Genomic DNA, 9,228 nt, shown 5'->3' on the forward strand with positions numbered 1-9,228 from the left:
TAATACCAATGTGGGTGATACATAGGATTGATAAAATACAAAGAGATTTTATTTGGGGGAAATCTGAAAATAGAAGAGGGATATCCCTAATTAATTGGGAGATAATTCATACGGTTAAATTTGTCTTATATTTTTAATTAATTTCTCCATCAAAATATACATATATCTTATTTCCACATCTTAATTTGATGTATTTTCATATTTCTACTGTTCTTAGTTAACTGAAATAGTCATATCTAATTAATCAGTAATTAGTAGTTAATATATTAAAGTAACCGTTTTAGCCTTCTCAATGTTGGATAGTACAAAATTTATCTTTGCTCTTTTTAAAAATTTGGAATACATTTCCATCTCAGATATCTCCAGTAAAAATGAAAAACAAGAAAATAATTGCTACGCTAGGCATATTAATTTGCTCCTACTAATCATTGTCATCGGAACGGAGATAAAATATATCTAGCTACTTGATTACTTGCATGCTTTGCATATATAGATACTATAATCCTCCAACTTTGGCGCGCTTATTAATTATGCGCGCGGTCCGTTTCACGAGGTTCTCTCGTGAAAAGATTGTCTACCAGCATCCTACAGTCAGAGAAGAAAATGCATAAGATTGTGTTCAGGCCACAAGCATTATGAATTCTCTGCCATATTGTATATACTTAATTTGATGGATGCATCTAATTGTCCACAGCTTTGACTTGCGCGAATACTGTAAAATTACTTCTACATACTGTATAATTATACAATATATCACATAAAATATATCAGTTAATTACAAAACATTCAGCAACTATTTGAAGTGGTCCCATGATAGTTAGAAAAAGATTGCAACAAGAAAAAAAATGTACTTTCAAACTGTACTTTCGGAAATTATTGGAGCGGCTATTAGCGGTTATTGGTAGTTAGAGTTAGTTATTAGCGTCTGCACTGGGTTGAATCTTGTATACTGTAAAATTGAATCTTGTATACTGTAAAATTGAATCTTCTATACAGTAAAATTTTCGATTGAATCTTGTATACTGTAAAATTGAATCTTGTATACAGTAAAATTTTCGATTGAATCTTGTATATTGTAAAATTTTCAAATAATACTGTAAATTTTCAATTGAATCTTGTATACTGTAAAATGTCTAAATCTAAACCATAAAATAATACCATGTATACTGTAAGATAAAATATAAAAAATGCTACATTTCAGCTTAAACTACCACCTGCAAAGAATCATGTATACTGTAAAATTTCAAAATATAAACCATAAAATAATACCATGTATACTATAAAATTTCTAAATCTATACATACATCCATCATCTGTTCAACAAAAATCTGTTCACCACACAAAAAATCTGTTCACCACACACAAAATCTATTCACCACAATGTTTGACTCTGTTGATTCTTCAATTCCTACATCTCCCACAATATCAGGTTCGGCATTTAAATCGATTTCTACAACACTATTCACGCTTGAATTTTCACTTGCCAAATCTTCATTCAAATCAAAAGCCATTGGGGCAAAACTGTAAAAATCAATACTAAAGAATGTTAGACACAACAAAAATATAATGATGTAAATCAAAATGTATTCATAATACTGTATTTGTATATCTTATATACTGTAAATTACTTAATATAAAATGTAACATACACATATCATAACAAATAATACAAAGTGCATATCAAAACATTACTTATATACTGTAAAATTTGTCACCTATACCGTAAACCAAACCCATTTATAACATCAAATGATATATATAACATTTAAAAAATAACAATATATATCATGTAAAACTGACTTGTGCCAATCCTGTAAAATTCATAATTCAAAACTGTAACTTATGTAAAATAATATAATAACAATTTTCAAACACAAGGAAAAAGTGTTATTTCACTTGCACCAATCCTGTAAAATTCATCATTCAATGTTGTAACTTAAATAACAAATCTTATAAAAAATGTCATTCAAATTTTCAAACATCCAGAAACTTTCAATATGCACCAATACTGTAAAATTCATTATTCAATGCTGTCACTTAAATAACAAATCCTACAAAAAATGTACTTCACATTTTTAAAATATCAAAATCGCAAATCTAAACTAGAAAATCACAAAATCGTAACATTTCAGAAAGAAAATTATAAGAATAAGTGTAACCTTGAGTATTTTTCTTCATTTTTGTTCAAAAGGATTCGTAATCACTCTCAGTTGATCCATCGATTCAGCAATGACACGGTTGCCTGATCAAACAATGGCACCGGTTCAGCGATGACATGGTTCAGCAATCTCTAGTTTCTCTTGTTCAATTAGATCTAGAATTCTAGATCCCATGAGAAAGGGAGATGCCTTGCAATTACAATCAGAAAGGATACAGACTGAACGGCTCGTTTGATTTGTTTTCGATATGTGAACAGCCCGACAGGTACGCTTCTGCCGTTCTCGGAGCACCGCTGCAACCAGCTCTGAGACCTCAAATCCGTCTTGAAATCTCGTGTGATCTCTCTGACAAGCCTACGAAATGGCAGCGATCAGAAGCTCGGTGCTATCTCTCTCGAGATCAATCTCCGATCGGATTCAAAGAGAAGAGAAGAGAGAGGGACAAAGAGAGAGAGAGAGAGAGGGGATACAGACAAGTTGGTTGGAAGGGAACGACGCTAGACTGGAAGAGCGTTAATTCGCCTAGTAGAAAGGTAAACAAAGAAGAGATAGTACACGTGGAAATTAGTTTGGGGGATTGTACATCTGTTTGGTAAGCTCTTTTATGCAGTGGACAGATGGTGGACAAAACCCAGTGAACAGAAACCTTTTCTCTAATTTGATATCCAACCTTCTCTGGACAATGTCCGAACACTAATTAGCAGATCGAAAAGATCACCAGTTCAGGTCTTGATCCATTGCGAGATTCAAAGAATCAATTAAAAGGTTTTGTAATTAATTTCCTTCGTTTTAATTAGCACACATCTAATATTAATTACTTGTGTGCGCGGAAACCTGTGTTTGACATTTTATAAATACAAATTGGTACTAATTAATATGACTTTAAATTTCATGGAGAGAATTATTTGATTGTTCTGAATTACATGTAGGTAATCGACCGATATATAACATGACTGCTCCCTTAACTTGATTGTAATTGATTTCCTCCATATCAAGCTTTTTGGCACCGTTATCGGAGATGGTGTAAAAATTCTCATTAAAGTGTCTAAGTTAACAAATTGAATCTAGGTCTTTTTGTTCTTTTAGTTTCCTTTCTTAATCTCTTTTCTCAATCTTCCTTAATATCTTATTTTCTTCTTGTAGGTGCATACACTGGCTGGATACATGAGATCAATTCTAGCTCTCAACTCAAACAAAAAGTTAACTCCTCCTCTATCAACTTCAGTCAAAAGGAAGTATGTAAGGAACCAAGACCCCTCCAAGGGAATTATGTTCAAACCTTCCGAGATGTCTTCCAATGATGGAGTTCTACCGGACCCGCGACTACAACACAATCAAAAAGCTCCACCCAACCGAGTGGAAGCTAATGAAGAAGAGACTAGGCCTATTAAGGACTATTCATGCCAACTGGGGAGCACAACCGGAGCAGCATCCCTATACCTGCCGGCAATGCTCAAATCGTACTCAAGACTTCATACATCCATGAAGTTCAAAGGAACCGATTTGAAGGCCCGCCGGGAAACAACCCCCACATCCACATCTCTGACTTTCTCACCATCAGTGATTCCATCCAACAAGAAGGAGTAGAGCAAGAACACATGCGCCTCCGCCTATTCCCCTTTTCACTTGGACCAAGGCCGAAAGCATGGCTAGACTCCCTAGATCCCGAGTCAGTAACAACCTGGGATGAGCTCGCCACCGCCTTCCTTGCCAAGTACTTTCCACCAAAGATGACCGCTGACTATCGATCGAAAATCAACAGTTTTCAACAATAAGATGGAGAATCTCTGAGTGATGCATGAGAGCGCCATAAGGACCTCTTACGAGAGTGTCCCCACCATGGACTTGGCAAATGGCTAGTTCTTCAGTCCTTCTATGATGGTCTTTTCCCTCATCTGAAGCAAATACTAGACTCATCCGCTGGAGGAGCGTTCATAAGTCAAAGTGTTAAGGATGCCAACCAAATCATAAATGACTTGTGCCAAGCCAAAACTACTCAACCTCGGTCCATTCTCCGAGTAGGGCCGCCACTCCGGGCAAGCACAATGTCAATGACTTCACCTTTCTCTCCGCCAAAGTGGATGCATTAATCAATGTTGTATCTAAGCTGACAACCAAAAATGTGACTGTGGCAAATATCATAACCTGCGGGGACTGTGGAGAGCCTCACAACCCTAAGGATCCTTGTCCTCTCATGACCGAGGCCGAACAAATTGCTATGGTAGGGAACCCTCAATCTAACAATTAAAACTCTAACTATAACAATGCAGGAACGAGGAACAATCAAAACCCTACCTACAACAACACGCCAATCGAACTATCAAAATCGACCCACACAACAACAACCATATCTGCAGCGACAACTCGATGCTCAACCACCACGCAAGCCTTATTTGGAATGGAGGATGGATGAATTCATTAGATCTCAGAAGAAGGTAAGCGATGACATGGTTGCAAGCGTGGCTGCACTAACTAACCGAACAAAGAATGTCAAAAATCAAGTCGCTCATCTAGCAAATGATTTCGCCAATTTCTCAAGAGGTAGATCCAACCTACCGGGTCTGCCAGAGGTGAATCCTGAGGCGAGTTGCAAGTGCGTCAACCACCAAAAAGAATGCGGATATGAAGGACCTTCAACTAGAGAAGGAGGATCCTTCTTGCCACCACCCAACCACTAAAAAAGATACAGCAAGGTCGAGCTTTAGACCATAAACAAGCGGTGCTTGGGAGGCATCCCAAGAACCTACTCTACTTTTTCAGCTTTTGCTTTTTATATTTTCCGTAGCATTTTAATTTTTTTTGTCATAGTTGGAACTTGCACACTTAAGAGGAATAACTTAACACCTAAGGCTAAAATAGGGAATTACAACTAATGGGTACAATACTACTTAATCAGACTGCTTCTGTTAGAATTCTGAACAATCACAATTGTCTGGATTCTCTCTCTCGCCCATCTGTATGTTTCAACCTTAAACCGTGTGCAACTGAGAAAGTGCCAAAATCCATATCTCCCTACCATAAACAGCAGTCTCAGTAGCATACGGTTCAGGCTAGAACCGCACACGGATGACTCTCTAATAGAAGCGACTATGATTAAGAAAAAATTCAATATTTCGCGACCGTGCGGATCACCTGAGAACCACACGCGACCGAAACACTTCATCAGTTGTCCCAATGGAAGGAAACCTAAGTATCAAAACGCGCATGTTTTTTCCTTCATATCAAATGCTAGCTCTTAATAAGGTAAAACCAGTCGCACACGGATCACTGCTGGCCCTGAACAAGGTAATTCCAGCAAGCACACGGTTTAGTAGCAAACTGCATGCAATTCTGATACTTGTGCATATTGAAGGAAAATTCAAGAAAATTTTCTGAGTTCTAAATTTTCTGGTAGTTATAACTCATATACTAACTGCATTTTAATCACAGGAACTTAGAAGAATTTGGAGACAGGATCAAATAAGATAATAACCATAATCTGGCAGTTAGTACTTAGCAAATTTCTAGCAGTTATAACTCATATACTCTAATCTCTTGATTACTACTTTTCCTATAAATCCTGACTTAATTCTCTGTTATTTTCTCCCACAAGTACTTAGCAAATTTTTTGTCACACATCCCAGGAGCACACGGTTCAGCACTAAACTACACGGATCAATCACAAACCGCATGGTGTCCCTGGAAGATGGCCGACAACTCTGATTCAAGCAGGAACCTTCCACCATGGGAAGCACCAACCAAAATGTGACTCAACTTCACATCTGACATTTGCCATTCGCGATACCAAGCCCTGAAGGAGCGCCAAGTGGTGAATACCAAGGCTATGTGTTACAACTCCATAAGAGACATGAACATCTTTGGAGAAGTAAGAACCTTGTTGTCAAACATCCATGTTTGGAGACTAGCCAGCAAATTGAGGACAGAAAAGTCATACATTCACCCCACCTTAGAGCTTCTATCAACCATCCATGTAGATGGAGGAGTCACATCTTTCGCGATCTACAATATGGGGTATCATATGTTGGATCATGAGATAAATGAGGCATTGGGGACCCCCAAATCTGGCCATATCGACCTAGGGCCTTGCATGGTGATGCAAAGCTTTTGGAAAAAAGTCTCAATGGAACTGGAGAAAGCACACCCTAAGGAAGCGCATCATATCTTGGAGGCACCCTTGCGATACGCCTAAATCATACTTGTCAATGCCATATTTGTCACGGGAGAAGTCATGATGAGGTGATCGAACGTGACATCTTCTTCCTTCAACAAATGAAGAATGACTCATGGACATGGCAACCAAACATTGGATACTTCATCCGCGAACATCTATGTGCTGTGGCCACCGATTTGCGCATAGATAGGGTTATTACCGTAGGAGGGATCATCACCTTACTATCCAAATACCTTAACATCCATGTGAGTCACGAACAAGAAGCCACGGATGGCCTTTGATCAAAATACAGGCAACCTTCTCTACTACCTTTTCTTAGCCAACAAATACTCCACCCTCATCCATACCGACCATTATACCCCCACGAACCGTAACCCTCGCAACCAAGCCAATGAAGAAGGAGAGGATAAACTCGCACCCATGACTATCCCCTCTCAAAGCCTAGGAAGGACAGAAGACGCATTCTCCCATAAATCAGGCTGCAGCTGCAGCAGAACTGCACTCTCTCCACCGCCCCTCAATTGCACACGGATCAATCGAACCACATGCCCAATAGCACACGGATGTACCACAACCATGCGTAGAACAGCACGGTTCGCTCCTACATCATTGTGAGAGATTCTGATGAGCCCGTATCCCCTACAGTAGTCATAAGATCATATTTGAAAAGGGAGAGGGTGGACTTTGACGAAATACTTAAGAGGCTCAACCACTTGGAGACTTTAAACAAACTCATGAGTGAGGCCTTTGCGGAGTTCCAACGATATTGCGCACGAGAAGGAGTCACCTTCGCTGGTGCGCGCCATCCCTTCTAAAGTCTGTAAGTTCACTGGTTCTGACCCTTCTTCTTTGAGTTTCTGAATTGACTAACATCCCTAATGATGTAAAGATTCAAGCTTGGGGGAGAAGGTGTAGGAACCATGTATCTTTGCATTGCATGTTTACTTTTTGTACTTGTGAAAACTAGGGTTTTACCTAACCATGAATATGATCTCTTGTTAGACTTGTTAGGATATTTACCTAGTCTTTGTTGTGCATGTTTGATTTCAAGCAAATTGCATTTAGGTTTAGGGAGTCTATACTTGTTGAATTATGAAAAAAAAGATTTGGATGATAATGCTCAGTCAAACTTGAACATCTATATCCTCCAAGACACTTGATTGATCTTTTTAGAATAAGAAAGACTAAGGCTAACAACATATTTTAGATTGAAAAGACAATTTTAGAAATAGACTTCTTTAGAATTGTTACATGTGAGAATTCTTATAAAGTTGAAAATATTCAAATTACGCTCTTTTTAAGTTTTGACCCCGATAATTCGGTGAAGTCTAAGGATAATTTCTAAGATACACGTATTTAGAAATTGTGTGTATTCATAGTAAACATGACCCAAACTTTGCATTTGTACATATTTATTTACTTTTCCAAAAATGCAAGAGAAACACAAAAAAATCAGAAAAACAAAAAAAATACAAAAATATGAATAAAGGGTGGAGATAGAAAAATGAGTACAGACACCTATGCAAGAATGGTTGTCAATAGGCTCGCAAGATCTCCCATCCACTCGGCTTGATCTAGGGCCCGATGAAATCCTTAGGTGCATTCGGAATGCATAACCTCTCGTTTGTATCTATGCGTTAAAAAGGTAAAACCGTATCAAGTGAGAAGGTGGATTTTACTTATTATTACTTTTAATTTCTGCATTTTTTATTTTTACCAACTTTTAATTTTTCAGAATTTTTTGCATTTCCATAAGTCATGCTTTACTAACACTCCAATATGGCAAAATAATTGGATATTTACCACCCTAATACAACACTCCAATTGAAGGTGTTTGGAGCACTCTAGTAGTGTCTCCATATGACAAGATAATAAGACATTTACAACCCTAATAAAACACTTGAATTGAAGGTTTATGGAGCACTCTAGTAGTGCCTCCATATGACAAGATAATGGGGCATTTACAACCATAATACAACACTCTAATTGAAGGTGTTTGGAGCACCCTAATAGTGACTCTATATGGCAAGATAATAGGGCATTTACAACTCTAATACAACACTCCAATTGATGGGGTTTGGAGCACTCTAGGAGGGTCACCAGTTGGCAAGATAATCGGGTATTTACAACCCTAATAGAATCCAATTGAAAGTTTTTGGAGCACTCTAATAGTTTCTCCAGATGACAACATAATACAGCATTTATAAACCTTATACAACACTTCAATTGATGGTGTTTGTAGCACTGTAGTAGTATCTCTAGATGGCAAGATAATAGGGCATTTACAATCCAAAAACAACACTCCAATTGCAGATCTTTGGAGCACTCTAGTAGTGCCTCTATATGGCAAGATAATAGAGCATTTATAACACTAATACAACACTCCAATTGAAAGTGTTTGGGGCACTCTAGTAGTGTCTCTATATATCAAGATAATAAGGCATTTACAAATTGACTACAACACTCCAATTGAAGGTGTTTGGAGCACTCTAGTAGTGTCTCCATATGACAAGATAATAACGCATTTGCAGCCCCAATACAACACTCCAATTGTTGGTTTTTGGAGTACTCTAGTAGTGTATCCAGATGACAAGATTACAACCCTAAATCAAAACACCAATTGAAGGTATTTGGAGAACTCTAGTAGTGCCTCCATATGATAAGATAATTGGGCATTTACTACCCAAATACAACACTCCAATTGAAGGTCTTCGGAGCACTCTAGTAGTGTATCTACAAGGCAAGATAATAGGGCATTTACAACACTAATACAACACTCTTATTGAAGGTGTATGGAGCACTCTCATAGTGTCTCCATATGACAAGATAATAGGGCATTTGCAACCCTAATACAATATTCCTATTGAGTGTGTTTGGAGCACTCTAGTAGTGTTTGAA

General features: G+C 37.8%; 1 non-coding gene across 1 annotated transcript; it reads right to left on the bottom strand.

The window, feature by feature from the left end:
• Positions 1-3,899: 3,899 nt before the first annotated feature.
• Positions 3,900-4,005, bottom strand: LOC144573690 (small nucleolar RNA R71). Its single transcript, XR_013518062.1, has one exon. It is a non-coding gene; the product is annotated as a small nucleolar RNA R71 (small nucleolar RNA).
• Positions 4,006-9,228: the final 5,223 nt, after the last annotated feature.

This window comes from Carex rostrata, chromosome 21, assembly GCF_964058835.1.
Source record: "Carex rostrata chromosome 21, lpCarRost1.2, whole genome shotgun sequence".
Lineage (NCBI taxonomy): Eukaryota > Viridiplantae > Streptophyta > Magnoliopsida > Poales > Cyperaceae > Carex > Carex rostrata.